The sequence below is a fragment of the Pleurodeles waltl genome, chromosome 4_1, assembly GCF_031143425.1.
Source record: "Pleurodeles waltl isolate 20211129_DDA chromosome 4_1, aPleWal1.hap1.20221129, whole genome shotgun sequence".
In the NCBI taxonomy this organism is placed as follows: Eukaryota; Metazoa; Chordata; class Amphibia; order Caudata; family Salamandridae; genus Pleurodeles; species Pleurodeles waltl.
Genome location: NC_090442.1, coordinates 56557922 through 56573898, shown reverse-complemented (window position 1 = coordinate 56573898; position 15977 = coordinate 56557922). Strand labels below are relative to the sequence as shown.

The following is a 15977-nucleotide window of genomic DNA, read 5'->3' as shown; positions in this document are numbered from 1 at the left end:
AGACTCCATTGTGACATGTCTTACTTCTCTTAGAAGAAGGTTCTGAGTTGCCAGGCAGCTTATCTTCTGCCGGGCACACTTTCCTTTGCAGGCTTTCAGGTTGTGAATCCAGCACTGCTTAGGTGTCCATGTCAGACATGAGCAGCTCATTGAGCCCCACTGTGTGTTTTTTGTGGAGATACAACTCTCAGACTAGAGGGAGCAGGCGGGAAGTGGGTGAGACTCACACAGGGTGGGTGGGGCAGTTAAAGGATGTTATCTAATAGTGTAATCGAGGAGTTGGGTTTTTTGTGCACTACACTTTAACCAGCGATTCTTTCTAAAAGGAAATCCCAGGGCAGTACCCGCAATGAGTGGCATCCCCACACCCGAGGTTGCATTGTGGTAGCTGTTCCCTGAGCCCCTAGCCCCTGTCCCCATGTCGCCCTTTCTCCTCGTGTAACTCACCTCAGGTTCGGTGGCTCTGATACTTGCTGCTTCTGCGCGATCATCCCCATGATCTGGGCCTTTGTACGAAATGTCATGTAAGATGACTTTATTCAGCACAGCGTTTGTCATTTGCTTGGTTGTCCTGTCACTGTTGGATGTTTTCTTGCGCAGACTACTGTCTAATGGTGGGAAGGCCACGAGACACGTGACTTTTCTCTTTCCTTGTTAGCATAGTTTCCTGCCACTGTCTTGTTGTGCTGCCTGCCTGTGAGACACGTGTCTTGCCCATCTCAGCTCCACTGTGGCATGTTAGATATGTCTTTGAGCAGAGTCCCGGTCCCAGAGCTGCTGCCTTCTCTGCACTCTGGCTTGTAAGACTGCAGGCAAAGGCCCTCCCTGGCCCCTCAGCCAGATAGATACATTTACCTGCAGGGCTCAGCTTTGGTGAAAGATATTGGCGAGAGAGAGGAAAGGGGACGGCCCGTGGTGCACCCCCTATTTTGCATAGAACCACAGCCTCCTGGGAGGGCAGAGACATGAGGGTTCTCAGGGAAAGCCCTCCCAGGAGTGTTGAAGGGCAGGACGTGAAACACAGCAATCCCGGAATGGCCTGGTCTAAGATGCCTGTGCAATAGGCCTGGCCCTAGGCTTCCGGGGCTCTTCCTCGGCAGAGGCCCCAGTGGTATGAGCCCGACCAGGGCTGTAGGGCGCGTTGGGAGCGCGTTAGGGACGCGAAAGAGGGCGCAGGGCGCAGAACTCTGCCCGTTTCTCCCCAGGATTTTGGGGAGGACAGGGAATCTGGCCAGGTCAGTGACTAGGCTTTCCCAGAAGGAAAGTCCAGTGACAGTGGCATGTTGTGAAACACAAGATTGCTGGTGGTCTGGAGGGTGCTTTCTGTCAGCCACTTCTCCCGGGAGCAGCCAGAGAGCAGGCTGATGTCGTGCTCTGTCAAGCACAACACTGGCCCCAAACCACTGTCCTTAGCAAAAGCAGAAACATTCATAGTTTCAGTCTCCTGCATCTGATTCCTGCCATCAGCATGTGAACGTTTGGCAGTCCAAGGCTTGCCATGCAAACTTTGTTCATAGGTGTCCCATGCGAATGCATGGGCCTCATCACTACTGTCTACGGCAGGGCTCTCTGCTCAGCCTATGTAAGTGAAGCATTGGTGGTTCAGTGGTAGAATTCTCGCCTGCCATGCGGGAGGCCCGGGTTTGATTCCCGGCCAATGCAAAGCGCCCTTCTTTTGGCTTTGCTTTAGAAGTCAGAGATATAGACTTGGTGGGGAAAAAAATGTCAAAGAGTGACCCCGACGTGATTTGAACACGCAACCTTCTGATCTGGAGTCGGACGCGCTACCGTTGCGCCACGAGGTCCCTGTGCGTGCAGTTCTCAGCCCCGGATCAAGAAATGCTTCTGTGCCTTTTATTGGCCCTCAGTACGCCTGTGGTTAAAGTAGAAGGCTTGGTGGCCCGTTTCCAGTCCTATTGGTGGAAATGACTAGAGGTGAAGAGATGAGAGAAGATAGAAATGTTGAGATAGAGCATGTCACGCAGGCAAAGCGAGAGCTCTAAGAGCAAAGCCAGACAGCTGTGTTTTAATTCAGGACTTGATGTAGGCAAAAGCATACGTCCCTGGGTGGGCTTGAACCACCAACCTTTCGGTTAACAGCCGAACGCGCTAACCGATTGCGCCACAGAGACCAACCACCGCAGTGAGCGTGTTGGGACTCAATATATGTTTTTACCTTTGTGCTCCTGCCTGCAGCTCTAAGGTCCTGGCATAAGACAGGTAGGCTTAGACTCCATTGTGACATGTCTTACTTCTCTTAGAAGAAGGTTCTGAGTTGCCAGGCAGCTTATCTTCTGCCGGGCACACTTTCCTTTGCAGGCTTTCAGGTTGTGAATCCAGCACTGCTTAGGTGTCCATGTCAGACATGAGCAGCTCATTGAGCCCCACTGTGTGTTTTTTGTGGAGATACAACTCTCAGACTAGAGGGAGCAGGCGGGAAGTGGGTGAGACTCACACAGGGTGGGTGGGGCAGTTAAAGGATGTTATCTAATAGTGTAATCGAGGAGTTGGGTTTTTTGTGCACTACACTTTAACCAGCGATTCTTTCTAAAAGGAAATCCCAGGGCAGTACCCGCAATGAGTGGCATCCCCACACCCGAGGTTGCATTGTGGTAGCTGTTCCCTGAGCCCATAGCCCCTGTCCCCATGTCGCCCTTTCTCCTCGTGTAACTCACCCCAGGTTCGGTGGCCCTGATACTTGCTGCTTCTGCTGCGCGATCATCCCCATGATCTGGGCCTTTGTACGAAATGTCATGTAAGATGACTTTATTCAGCACGGCGTTTGTCATTTGCTTGGTTGTCCTGTCACTGTTGGATGTTTTCTTGCGCAGACTACTGTCTAATGGTGGGAAGGCCACGAGACACGTGACTTTTCTCTTTCCTTGTTAGCATGGTTTCCTGCCACTGTCTTGGTGTGCTGCCAGCCTGTGAGACACGTGTCTTGCCCATCTCAGCTCCACTGTGGCATGTTAGATATGTCTTTGAGCAGAGTCCCGGTCCCAGAGCTGCTGCCTTCTCTGCACTCTGGCTTGTAAGACTGCAGGCAAAGGCCCTCCCTGGCCCCTCAGCCAGATAGATACATTTACCTGCAGGGCTCAGCTTTGGTGAAAGATATTGGCGAGAGAGAGGAAAGGGGACGGCCCGTGGTGCACCCCCTATTTTGCATAGAACCACAGCCTCCTGGGAGGGCAGAGACATGAGGGTTCTCAGGGAAAGCCCTCCCAGGAGTGTTGAAGGGCAGGACGTGAAACACAGCAATCCCGGAATGGCCTGGTCTAAGATGCCTGTGCAATAGGCCTGGCCCTAGGCTTCCGGGGCTCTTCCTCGGCAGAGGCCCCAGTGGTATGAGCCCGACCAGGGCTGTGCCCGACCAGGGCTGTAGGGCGCGTTGGGAGCGCGTTAGGGACGCGAAAGAGGGCGCAGGGCGCAGAACTCTGCCCGTTTCTCCCCAGGATTTTGGGGAGGACAGGGAATCTGGCCAGGTCAGTGACTAGGCTTTCCCAGAAGGAAAGTCCAGTGACAGTGGCATGTTGTGAAACACAAGATTGCTGGTGGTCTGGAGGGTGCTTTCTGTCAGCCACTTCTCCCGGGAGCAGCCAGAGAGCAGGCTGATGTCGTGCTCTGTCAAGCACAACACTGGCCCCAAGCCACTGTCCTTAGCAAAAGCAGAAACATTCATAGTTTCAGTCTCCTGCATCTGATTCCTGCCATCAGCATGTGAACGTTTGGCAGTCCAAGGCTTGCCATGCAAACTTTGTTCATAGGTGTCCCATGCGAATGCATGGGCCTCATCACTACTGTCTACGGCAGGGCTCTCTGCTCAGCCTATGTAAGTGAAGCATTGGTGGTTCAGTGGTAGAATTCTCGCCTGCCACGCGGGAGGCACGGGTTCGATTCCCGGCCAATGCAAAGCGCCCTTCTTTTGGCTTTGCTTTAGAAGTCAGAGATATAGACTTGGGGAAAAAAATGTCAAAGAGTGACCCCGACGTGATTTGAACACGCAACCTTCTGATCTGGAGTCAGACGCGCTCCCGTTGCGCCACGAGGTCCCTGTGCATGCAGTTCTCAGCCCCGGATCAAGAAATGCTTCTGTGCCTTTTATTGGCCCTCAGTACCCCTGTGGTTAAAGTAGAAGGCTTGGTGGCCCGTTTCCAGTCCTATTGGTGGAAATGACTAGAGGTGAAGAGATGAGAGAAGATGGAAATGTTGAGATAGAGCATGTCACGGAGGCAAAGCGAGAGCTCTAAGAGCAAAGCCAGACAGCTGTGTTTTAATTCAGGACTTGATGTAGGCAAAAGCATACTTCGCTGGGTGGGCTTGAACCACCAACCTTTCGGTTAACAGCCGAACGCGCTAACCGATTGCGCCACAGAGACCAACCACCGGAGTGAGCTTTTGGGACTCAATATATGTTTTTACCTTTGTGCTCCTGCCTGCAGCTCTAAGGTCCTGGCATAAGACAGGTAGGCTTAGACTCCATTGTGACATGTCTTACTTCTCTTAGAAGAAGGTTCTGAGTTGCCAGGCAGCTTATCTTCTGCCGGGCACACTTTCCTTTGCAGGCTTTCAGGTTGTGAATCCAGCACTGCTTAGGTGTCCATGTCAGACATGAGCAGCTCATTGAGCCCCACTGTGTGTTTTTTGTGGAGATACAACTCTCAGACTAGAGGGAGCAGGCGGGAAGTGGGTGAGACTCACACAGGGTGGGTGGGGCAGTTAAAGGATGTTATCTAATAGTGTAATCGAGGAGTTGGGTTTTTTGTGCACTACACTTTAACCAGCGATTCTTTCTAAAAGGAAATCCCAGGGCAGTACCCGCAATGAGTGGCATCCCCACACCCGAGGTTGCATTGTGGTAGCTGTTCCCTGAGCCCCTAGCCCCTGTCCCCATGTCGCCCTTTCTCCTCGTGTAACTCACCTCAGGTTCGGTGGCTCTGATACTTGCTGCTTCTGCGCGATCATCCCCATGATCTGGGCCTTTGTACGAAATGTCATGTAAGATGACTTTATTCAGCACAGCGTTTGTCATTTGCTTGGTTGTCCTGTCACTGTTGGATGTTTTCTTGCGCAGACTACTGTCTAATGGTGGGAAGGCCACGAGACACGTGACTTTTCTCTTTCCTTGTTAGCATAGTTTCCTGCCACTGTCTTGTTGTGCTGCCTGCCTGTGAGACACGTGTCTTGCCCATCTCAGCTCCACTGTGGCATGTTAGATATGTCTTTGAGCAGAGTCCCGGTCCCAGAGCTGCTGCCTTCTCTGCACTCTGGCTTGTAAGACTGCAGGCAAAGGCCCTCCCTGGCCCCTCAGCCAGATAGATACATTTACCTGCAGGGCTCAGCTTTGGTGAAAGATATTGGCGAGAGAGAGGAAAGGGGACGGCCCGTGGTGCACCCCCTATTTTGCATAGAACCACAGCCTCCTGGGAGGGCAGAGACATGAGGGTTCTCAGGGAAAGCCCTCCCAGGAGTGTTGAAGGGCAGGACGTGAAACACAGCAATCCCGGAATGGCCTGGTCTAAGATGCCTGTGCAATAGGCCTGGCCCTAGGCTTCCGGGGCTCTTCCTCGGCAGAGGCCCCAGTGGTATGAGCCCGACCAGGGCTGTGCCCGACCAGGGCTGTAGGGCGCGTTGGGAGCGCGTTAGGGACGCGAAAGAGGGCGCAGGGCGCAGAACTCTGCCCGTTTCTCCCCAGGATTTTGGGGAGGACAGGGAATCTGGCCAGGTCAGTGACTAGGCTTTCCCAGAAGGAAAGTCCAGTGACAGTGGCATGTTGTGAAACACAAGATTGCTGGTGGTCTGGAGGGTGCTTTCTGTCAGCCACTTCTCCCGGGAGCAGCCAGAGAGCAGGCTGATGTCGTGCTCTGTCAAGCACAACACTGGCCCCAAACCACTGTCCTTAGCAAAAGCAGAAACATTCATAGTTTCAGTCTCCTGCATCTGATTCCTGCCATCAGCATGTGAACGTTTGGCAGTCCAAGGCTTGCCATGCAAACTTTGTTCATAGGTGTCCCATGCGAATGCATGGGCCTCATCACTACTGTCTACGGCAGGGCTCTCTGCTCAGCCTATGTAAGTGAAGCATTGGTGGTTCAGTGGTAGAATTCTCGCCTGCCATGCGGGAGGCCCGGGTTTGATTCCCGGCCAATGCAAAGCGCCCTTCTTTTGGCTTTGCTTTAGAAGTCAGAGATATAGACTTGGTGGGGAAAAAAATGTCAAAGAGTGACCCCGACGTGATTTGAACACGCAACCTTCTGATCTGGAGTCAGACGCGCTACCGTTGCGCCACGAGGTCCCTGTGCATGCAGTTCTCAGCCCCGGATCAAGAAATGCTTCTGTGCCTTTTATTGGCCCTCAGTACGCCTGTGGTTAAAGTAGAAGGCTTGGTGGCCCGTTTCCAGTCCTATTGGTGGAAATGACTAGAGGTGAAGAGATGAGAGAAGATAGAAATGTTGAGATAGAGCATGTCACGCAGGCAAAGCGAGAGCTCTAAGAGCAAAGCCAGACAGCTGTGTTTTAATTCAGGACTTGATGTAGGCAAAAGCATACGTCCCTGGGTGGGCTTGAACCACCAACCTTTCGGTTAACAGCCGAACGCGCTAACCGATTGCACCACAGAGACCAACCACTGCAGTGAGCGTGTTGGGACTCAATATATGTTTTTACCTTTGTGCTCCTGCCTGCAGCTCTAAGGTCCTGGCATAAGACAGGTAGGCTTAGACTCCATTGTGACATGTCTTACTTCTCTTAGAAGAAGGTTCTGAGTTGCCAGGCAGCTTATCTTCTGCCGGGCACACTTTCCTTTGCAGGCTTTCAGGTTGTGAATCCAGCACTGCTTAGGTGTCCATGTCAGACATGAGCAGCTCATTGAGCCCCACTGTGTGTTTTTTGTGGAGATACAACTCTCAGACTAGAGGGAGCAGGCGGGAAGTGGGTGAGACTCACACAGGGTGGGTGGGGCAGTTAAAGGATGTTATCTAATAGTGTAATCGAGGAGTTGGGTTTTTTGTGCACTACACTTTAACCAGCGATTCTTTCTAAAAGGAAATCCCAGGGCAGTACCCGCAATGAGTGGCATCCCCACACCCGAGGTTGCATTGTGGTAGCTGTTCCCTGAGCCCATAGCCCCTGTCCCCATGTCGCCCTTTCTCCTCGTGTAACTCACCCCAGGTTCGGTGGCCCTGATACTTGCTGCTTCTGCTGCGCGATCATCCCCATGATCTGGGCCTTTGTACGAAATGTCATGTAAGATGACTTTATTCAGCACGGCGTTTGTCATTTGCTTGGTTGTCCTGTCACTGTTGGATGTTTTCTTGCGCAGACTACTGTCTAATGGTGGGAAGGCCACGAGACACGTGACTTTTCTCTTTCCTTGTTAGCATGGTTTCCTGCCACTGTCTTGGTGTGCTGCCAGCCTGTGAGACACGTGTCTTGCCCATCTCAGCTCCACTGTGGCATGTTAGATATGTCTTTGAGCAGAGTCCCGGTCCCAGAGCTGCTGCCTTCTCTGCACTCTGGCTTGTAAGACTGCAGGCAAAGGCCCTCCCTGGCCCCTCAGCCAGATAGATACATTTACCTGCAGGGCTCAGCTTTGGTGAAAGATATTGGCGAGAGAGAGGAAAGGGGACGGCCCGTGGTGCACCCCCTATTTTGCATAGAACCACAGCCTCCTGGGAGGGCAGAGACATGAGGGTTCTCAGGGAAAGCCCTCCCAGGAGTGTTGAAGGGCAGGACGTGAAACACAGCAATCCCGGAATGGCCTGGTCTAAGATGCCTGTGCAATAGGCCTGGCCCTAGGCTTCCGGGGCTCTTCCTCGGCAGAGGCCCCAGTGGTATGAGCCCGACCAGGGCTGTGCCCGACCAGGGCTGTAGGGCGCGTTGGGAGCGCGTTAGGGACGCGAAAGAGGGCGCAGGGCGCAGAACTCTGCCCGTTTCTCCCCAGGATTTTGGGGAGGACAGGGAATCTGGCCAGGTCAGTGACTAGGCTTTCCCAGAAGGAAAGTCCAGTGACAGTGGCATGTTGTGAAACACAAGATTGCTGGTGGTCTGGAGGGTGCTTTCTGTCAGCCACTTCTCCCGGGAGCAGCCAGAGAGCAGGCTGATGTCGTGCTCTGTCAAGCACAACACTGGCCCCAAACCACTGTCCTTAGCAAAAGCAGAAACATTCATAGTTTCAGTCTCCTGCATCTGATTCCTGCCATCAGCATGTGAACGTTTGGCAGTCCAAGGCTTGCCATGCAAACTTTGTTCATAGGTGTCCCATGCGAATGCATGGGCCTCATCACTACTGTCTACGGCAGGGCTCTCTGCTCAGCCTATGTAAGTGAAGCATTGGTGGTTCAGTGGTAGAATTCTCGCCTGCCACGCGGGAGGCCCGGGTTCGATTCCCGGCCAATGCAAAGCGCCCTTCTTTTGGCTTTGCTTTAGAAGTCAGAGATATAGACTTGGTGGGGAAAAAAATGTCAAAGAGTGACCCCGACGTGATTTGAACACGCAACCTTCTGATCTGGAGTCAGACGCGCTACCGTTGCGCCACGAGGTCCCTGTGCATGCATTTCTCAGCCCCGGATCAAGAAATGCTTCTGTGCCTTTTATTGGCCCTCAGTACGCCTGTGGTTAAAGTAGAAGGCTTGGTGGCCCGTTTCCAGTCCTATTGGTGGAAATGACTAGAGGTGAAGAGATGAGAGAAGATAGAAATGTTGAGATAGAGCATGTCACGCAGGCAAAGCGAGAGCTCTAAGAGCAAAGCCAGACAGCTGTGTTTTAATTCAGGACTTGATGTAGGCAAAAGCATACGTCCCTGGGTGGGCTTGAACCACCAACCTTTCGGTTAACAGCCGAACGCGCTAACCGATTGCGCCACAGAGACCAACCACCGCAGTGAGCTTGTTGGGACTCAATATATGTTTTTACCTTTGTGCTCCTGCCTGCAGCTCTAAGGTCCTGGCATAAGACAGGTAGGCTTAGACTCCATTGTGACATGTCTTACTTCTCTTAGAAGAAGGTTCTGAGTTGCCAGGCAGCTTATCTTCTGCCGGGCACACTTTCCTTTGCAGGCTTTCAGGTTGTGAATCCAGCACTGCTTAGGTGTCCATGTCAGACATGAGCAGCTCATTGAGCCCCACTGTGTGTTTTTTGTGGAGATACAACTCTCAGACTAGAGGGAGCAGGCGGGAAGTGGGTGAGACTCACACAGGGTGGGTGGGGCAGTTAAAGGATGTTATCTAATAGTGTAATCGAGGAGTTGGGTTTTTTGTGCACTACACTTTAACCAGCGATTCTTTCTAAAAGGAAATCCCAGGGCAGTACCCGCAATGAGTGGCATCCCCACACCCGAGGTTGCATTGTGGTAGCTGTTCCCTGAGCCCCTAGCCCCTGTCCCCATGTCGCCCTTTCTCCTCGTGTAACTCACCTCAGGTTCGGTGGCTCTGATACTTGCTGCTTCTGCGCGATCATCCCCATGATCTGGGCCTTTGTACGAAATGTCATGTAAGATGACTTTATTCAGCACGGCGTTTGTCATTTGCTTGGTTGTCCTGTCACTGTTGGATGTTTTCTTGCGCAGACTACTGTCTAATGGTGGGAAGGCCACGAGACACGTGACTTTTCTCTTTCCTTGTTAGCATAGTTTCCTGCCACTGTCTTGTTGTGCTGCCTGCCTGTGAGACACGTGTCTTGCCCATCTCAGCTCCACTGTGGCATGTTAGATATGTCTTTGAGCAGAGTCCCGGTCCCAGAGCTGCTGCCTTCTCTGCACTCTGGCTTGTAAGACTGCAGGCAAAGGCCCTCCCTGGCCCCTCAGCCAGATAGATACATTTACCTGCAGGGCTCAGCTTTGGTGAAAGATATTGGCGAGAGAGAGGAAAGGGGACGGCCCGTGGTGCACCCCCTATTTTGCATAGAACCACAGTCTCCTGGGAGGGCAGAGACATGAGGGTTCTCAGGGAAAGCCCTCCCAGGAGTGTTGAAGGGCAGGACGTGAAACACAGCAATCCCGGAATGGCCTGGTCTAAGATGCCTGTGCAATAGGCCTGGCCCTAGGCTTCCGGGGCTCTTCCTCGGCAGAGGCCCCAGTGGTATGAGCCCGACCAGGGCTGTGCCCGACCAGGGCTGTAGGGCGCGTTGGGAGCGCGTTAGGGATGCGAAAGAGGGCGCAGGGCGCAGAACTCTGCCCGTTTCTCCCCAGGATTTTGGGGAGGACAGGGAATCTGGCCAGGTCAGTGACTAGGCTTTCCCAGAAGGAAAGTCCAGTGACAGTGGCATGTTGTGAAACACAAGATTGCTGGTGGTCTGGAGGGTGCTTTCTGTCAGCCACTTCTCCCGGGAGCAGCCAGAGAGCAGGCTGATGTCGTGCTCTGTCAAGCACAACACTGGCCCCAAACCACTGTCCTTAGCAAAAGCAGAAACATTCATAGTTTCAGTCTCCTGCATCTGATTCCTGCCATCAGCATGTGAACGTTTGGCAGTCCAAGGCTTGCCATGCAAACTTTGTTCATAGGTGTCCCATGCGAATGCATGGGCCTCATCACTACTGTCTACGGCAGGGCTCTCTGCTCAGCCTATGTAAGTGAAGCATTGGTGGTTCAGTGGTAGAATTCTCGCCTGCCACGCGGGAGGCCCGGGTTCGATTCCCGGCCAATGCAAAGCGCCCTTCTTTTGGCTTTGCTTTAGAAGTCAGAGATATAGACTTGGTGGGGAAAAAAATGTCAAAGAGTGACCCCGACGTGATTTGAACACGCAACCTTCTGATCTGGAGTCAGACGCGCTACCGTTGCGCCACGAGGTCCATGTGCATGCAGTTCTCAGCCCCGGATCAAGAAATGCTTCTGTGCCTTTTATTGGCCCTCAGTACGCCTGTGGTTAAAGTAGAAGGCTTGGTGGCCCGTTTTCAGTCCTATTGGTGGAAATGACTAGAGGTGAAGAGATGAGAGAAGATAGAAATGTTGAGATAGAGCATGTCACGCAGGCAAAGCGAGAGCTCTAAGAGCAAAGCCAGACAGCTGTGTTTTAATTCAGGACTTGATATAGGCAAAAGCATACTTCGCGGGGTGGGCTTGAACCACCAACCTTTCGGTTAACAGCCGAACGCGCTAACCGATTGCGCCACAGAGACCAACCACCGGAGTGAGCTTTTGGGACTCAATATATGTTTTTACCTTTGTGCTCCTGCCTGCAGCTCTAAGGTCCTGGCATAAGACAGGTAGGCTTAGACTCCATTGTGACATGTCTTACTTCTCTTAGAAGAAGGTTCTGAGTTGCCAGGCAGCTTATCTTCTGCCGGGCACACTTTCCTTTGCAGGCTTTCAGGTTGTGAATCCAGCACTGCTTAGGTGTCCATGTCAGACATGAGCAGCTCATTGAGCCCCACTGTGTGTTTTTTGTGGAGATACAACTCTCAGACTAGAGGGAGCAGGCGGGAAGTGGGTGAGACTCACACAGGGTGGGTGGGGCAGTTAAAGGATGTTATCTTATAGTGTAATCGAGGAGTTGGGTTTTTTGTGCACTACACTTTAACCAGCGATTCTTTCTAAAAGGAAATCCCAGGGCAGTACCCGCAATGAGTGGCATCCCCACACCCGAGGTTGCATTGTGGTAGCTGTTCCCTGAGCCCATAGCCCCTGTCCCCATGTCGCCCTTTCTCCTCGTGTAACTCACCCCAGGTTCGGTGGCTCTGATACTTGCTGCTTCTGCTGCGCGATCATCCCCATGATCTGGGCCTTTGTACGAAATGTCATGTAAGATGACTTTATTCAGCACGGCGTTTGTCATTTGCTTGGTTGTCCTGTCACTGTTGGATGTTTTCTTGCGCAGACTACTGTCTAATGGTGGGAAGGCCACGAGACACGTGACTTTTCTCTTTCCTTGTTAGCATAGTTTCCTGCCACTGTCTTGGTGTGCTGCCAGCCTGTGAGACACGTGTCTTGCCCATCTCAGCTCCACTGTGGCATGTTAGATATGTCTTTGAGCAGAGTCCCGGTCCCAGAGCTGCTGCCTTCTCTGCACTCTGGCTTGTAAGACTGCAGGCAAAGGCCCTCCCTGGCCCCTCAGCCAGATAGATACATTTACCTGCAGGGCTCAGCTTTGGTGAAAGATATTGGCGAGAGAGAGGAAAGGGGACGGCCCGTGGTGCACCCCCTATTTTGCATAGAACCACAGCCTCCTGGGAGGGCAGAGACATGAGGGTTCTCAGGGAAAGCCCTCCCAGGAGTGTTGAAGGGCAGGACGTGAAACACAGCAATCCCGGAATGGCCTGGTCTCAGATGCCTGTGCAATAGGCCTGGCCCTAGGCTTCCGGGGCTCTTCCTCGGCAGAGGCCCCAGTGGTATGAGCCCGACCAGGGCTGTGCCCGACCAGGGCTGTAGGGCGCGTTGGGAGCGCGTTAGGGACGCGAAAGAGGGCGCAGGGCGCAGAACTCTGCCCGTTTCTCCCCAGGATTTTGGGGAGGACAGGGAATCTGGCCAGGTCAGTGACTAGGCTTTCCCAGAAGGAAAGTCCAGTGACAGTGGCATGTTGTGAAACACAAGATTGCTGGTGGTCTGGAGGGTGCTTTCTGTCAGCCACTTCTCCCGGGAGCAGCCAGAGAGCAGGCTGATGTCGTGCTCTGTCAAGCACAACACTGGCCCCAAGCCACTGTCCTTAGCAAAAGCAGAAACATTCATAGTTTCAGTCTCCTGCATCTGATTCCTGCCATCAGCATGTGAACGTTTGGCAGTCCAAGGCTTGCCATGCAAACTTTGTTCATAGGTGTCCCATGCGAATGCATGGGCCTCATCACTACTGTCTACGGCAGGGCTCTCTGCTCAGCCTATGTAAGTGAAGCATTGGTGGTTCAGTGGTAGAATTCTCGCCTGCCACGCGGGAGGCACGGGTTCGATTCCCGGCCAATGCAAAGCGCCCTTCTTTTGGCTTTGCTTTAGAAGTCAGAGATATAGACTTGGGGAAAAAAATGTCAAAGAGTGACCCCGACGTGATTTGAACACGCAACCTTCTGATCTGGAGTCAGACGCGCTCCCGTTGCGCCACGAGGTCCCTGTGCATGCAGTTCTCAGCCCCGGATCAAGAAATGCTTCTGTGCCTTTTATTGGCCCTCAGTACCCCTGTGGTTAAAGTAGAAGGCTTGGTGGCCCGTTTCCAGTCCTATTGGTGGAAATGACTAGAGGTGAAGAGATGAGAGAAGATGGAAATGTTGAGATAGAGCATGTCACGGAGGCAAAGCGAGAGCTCTAAGAGCAAAGCCAGACAGCTGTGTTTTAATTCAGGACTTGATGTAGGCAAAAGCATACTTCGCTGGGTGGGCTTGAACCACCAACCTTTCGGTTAACAGCCGAACGCGCTAACCGATTGCGCCACAGAGACCAACCACCGGAGTGAGCTTTTGGGACTCAATATATGTTTTTACCTTTGTGCTCCTGCCTGCAGCTCTAAGGTCCTGGCATAAGACAGGTAGGCTTAGACTCCATTGTGACATGTCTTACTTCTCTTAGAAGAAGGTTCTGAGTTGCCAGGCAGCTTATCTTCTGCCGGGCACACTTTCCTTTGCAGGCTTTCAGGTTGTGAATCCAGCACTGCTTAGGTGTCCATGTCAGACATGAGCAGCTCATTGAGCCCCACTGTGTGTTTTTTGTGGAGATACAACTCTCAGACTAGAGGGAGCAGGCGGGAAGTGGGTGAGACTCACACAGGGTGGGTGGGGCAGTTAAAGGATGTTATCTAATAGTGTAATCGAGGAGTTGGGTTTTTTGTGCACTACACTTTAACCAGCGATTCTTTCTAAAAGGAAATCCCAGGGCAGTACCCGCAATGAGTGGCATCCCCACACCCGAGGTTGCATTGTGGTAGCTGTTCCCTGAGCCCCTAGCCCCTGTCCCCATGTCGCCCTTTCTCCTCGTGTAACTCACCTCAGGTTCGGTGGCTCTGATACTTGCTGCTTCTGCGCGATCATCCCCATGATCTGGGCCTTTGTACGAAATGTCATGTAAGATGACTTTATTCAGCACAGCGTTTGTCATTTGCTTGGTTGTCCTGTCACTGTTGGATGTTTTCTTGCGCAGACTACTGTCTAATGGTGGGAAGGCCACGAGACACGTGACTTTTCTCTTTCCTTGTTAGCATAGTTTCCTGCCACTGTCTTGTTGTGCTGCCTGCCTGTGAGACACGTGTCTTGCCCATCTCAGCTCCACTGTGGCATGTTAGATATGTCTTTGAGCAGAGTCCCGGTCCCAGAGCTGCTGCCTTCTCTGCACTCTGGCTTGTAAGACTGCAGGCAAAGGCCCTCCCTGGCCCCTCAGCCAGATAGATACATTTACCTGCAGGGCTCAGCTTTGGTGAAAGATATTGGCGAGAGAGAGGAAAGGGGACGGCCCGTGGTGCACCCCCTATTTTGCATAGAACCACAGCCTCCTGGGAGGGCAGAGACATGAGGGTTCTCAGGGAAAGCCCTCCCAGGAGTGTTGAAGGGCAGGACGTGAAACACAGCAATCCCGGAATGGCCTGGTCTAAGATGCCTGTGCAATAGGCCTGGCCCTAGGCTTCCGGGGCTCTTCCTCGGCAGAGGCCCCAGTGGTATGAGCCCGACCAGGGCTGTGCCCGACCAGGGCTGTAGGGCGCGTTGGGAGCGCGTTAGGGACGCGAAAGAGGGCGCAGGGCGCAGAACTCTGCCCGTTTCTCCCCAGGATTTTGGGGAGGACAGGGAATCTGGCCAGGTCAGTGACTAGGCTTTCCCAGAAGGAAAGTCCAGTGACAGTGGCATGTTGTGAAACACAAGATTGCTGGTGGTCTGGAGGGTGCTTTCTGTCAGCCACTTCTCCCGGGAGCAGCCAGAGAGCAGGCTGATGTCGTGCTCTGTCAAGCACAACACTGGCCCCAAACCACTGTCCTTAGCAAAAGCAGAAACATTCATAGTTTCAGTCTCCTGCATCTGATTCCTGCCAACAGCATGTGAACGTTTGGCAGTCCAAGGCTTGCCATGCAAACTTTGTTCATAGGTGTCCCATGCGAATGCATGGGCCTCATCACTACTGTCTACGGCAGGGCTCTCTGCTCAGCCTATGTAAGTGAAGCATTGGTGGTTCAGTGGTAGAATTCTCGCCTGCCATGCGGGAGGCCCGGGTTTGATTCCCGGCCAATGCAAAGCGCCCTTCTTTTGGCTTTGCTTTAGAAGTCAGAGATATAGACTTGGTGGGGAAAAAAATGTCAAAGAGTGACCCCGACGTGATTTGAACACGCAACCTTCTGATCTGGAGTCAGACGCGCTACCGTTGCGCCACGAGGTCCCTGTGCATGCAGTTCTCAGCCCCGGATCAAGAAATGCTTCTGTGCCTTTTATTGGCCCTCAGTACGCCTGTGGTTAAAGTAGAAGGCTTGGTGGCCCGTTTCCAGTCCTATTGGTGGAAATGACTAGAGGTGAAGAGATGAGAGAAGATAGAAATGTTGAGATAGAGCATGTCACGCAGGCAAAGCGAGAGCTCTAAGAGCAAAGCCAGACAGCTGTGTTTTAATTCAGGACTTGATGTAGGCAAAAGCATACGTCCCTGGGTGGGCTTGAACCACCAACCTTTCGGTTAACAGCCGAACGCGCTAACCGATTGCGCCACAGAGACCAACCACCGCAGTGAGCGTGTTGGGACTCAATATATGTTTTTACCTTTGTGCTCCTGCCTGCAGCTCTAAGGTCCTGGCATAAGACAGGTAGGCTTAGACTCCATTGTGACATGTCTTACTTCTCTTAGAAGAAGGTTCTGAGTTGCCAGGCAGCTTATCTTCTGCCGGGCACACTTTCCTTTGCAGGCTTTCAGGTTGTGAATCCAGCACTGCTTAGGTGTCCATGTCAGACATGAGCAGCTCATTGAGCCCCACTGTGTGTTTTTTGTGGAGATACAACTCTCAGACTAGAGGGAGCAGGCGGGAAGTGGGTGAGACTCACACAGGGTGGGTGGGGCAGTTAAAGGATGTTATCTAATAGTGTAATCGAGGAGTTGGGT

The 15977-nt window shown here is 52.7% G+C and overlaps 9 non-coding genes across 9 annotated transcripts; 2 read left to right on the top strand and 7 right to left on the bottom strand.

Moving 5' to 3' along the window:
- Window positions 1-2058: 2058 nt before the first annotated feature.
- On the bottom strand, window positions 2059-2132 carry TRNAN-GUU (transfer RNA asparagine (anticodon GUU)). The gene has a single exon. It is a non-coding gene; the product is annotated as a tRNA-Asn (tRNA).
- A 4088-nt stretch (window positions 2133-6220) lies between these two features.
- Window positions 6221-6292, bottom strand: TRNAW-CCA (transfer RNA tryptophan (anticodon CCA)). The gene has a single exon. It is a non-coding gene; the product is annotated as a tRNA-Trp (tRNA).
- A 2033-nt stretch (window positions 6293-8325) lies between these two features.
- TRNAG-GCC (transfer RNA glycine (anticodon GCC)) lies at window positions 8326-8396 on the top strand. The gene has a single exon. It is a non-coding gene; the product is annotated as a tRNA-Gly (tRNA).
- Window positions 8397-8467: 71 nt separating this feature from the next.
- Window positions 8468-8539, bottom strand: TRNAW-CCA (transfer RNA tryptophan (anticodon CCA)). The gene has a single exon. It is a non-coding gene; the product is annotated as a tRNA-Trp (tRNA).
- Window positions 8540-8792: 253 nt separating this feature from the next.
- TRNAN-GUU (transfer RNA asparagine (anticodon GUU)) lies at window positions 8793-8866 on the bottom strand. Its single transcript has one exon. It is a non-coding gene; the product is annotated as a tRNA-Asn (tRNA).
- Window positions 8867-10569: 1703 nt separating this feature from the next.
- Window positions 10570-10640, top strand: TRNAG-GCC (transfer RNA glycine (anticodon GCC)). The gene has a single exon. It is a non-coding gene; the product is annotated as a tRNA-Gly (tRNA).
- Window positions 10641-10711: 71 nt separating this feature from the next.
- Window positions 10712-10783, bottom strand: TRNAW-CCA (transfer RNA tryptophan (anticodon CCA)). The gene has a single exon. It is a non-coding gene; the product is annotated as a tRNA-Trp (tRNA).
- Window positions 10784-15197: 4414 nt separating this feature from the next.
- TRNAW-CCA (transfer RNA tryptophan (anticodon CCA)) lies at window positions 15198-15269 on the bottom strand. Its single transcript has one exon. It is a non-coding gene; the product is annotated as a tRNA-Trp (tRNA).
- A 253-nt stretch (window positions 15270-15522) lies between these two features.
- TRNAN-GUU (transfer RNA asparagine (anticodon GUU)) lies at window positions 15523-15596 on the bottom strand. Its single transcript has one exon. It is a non-coding gene; the product is annotated as a tRNA-Asn (tRNA).
- Between the last annotated feature and the right edge of the window lie 381 nt (window positions 15597-15977).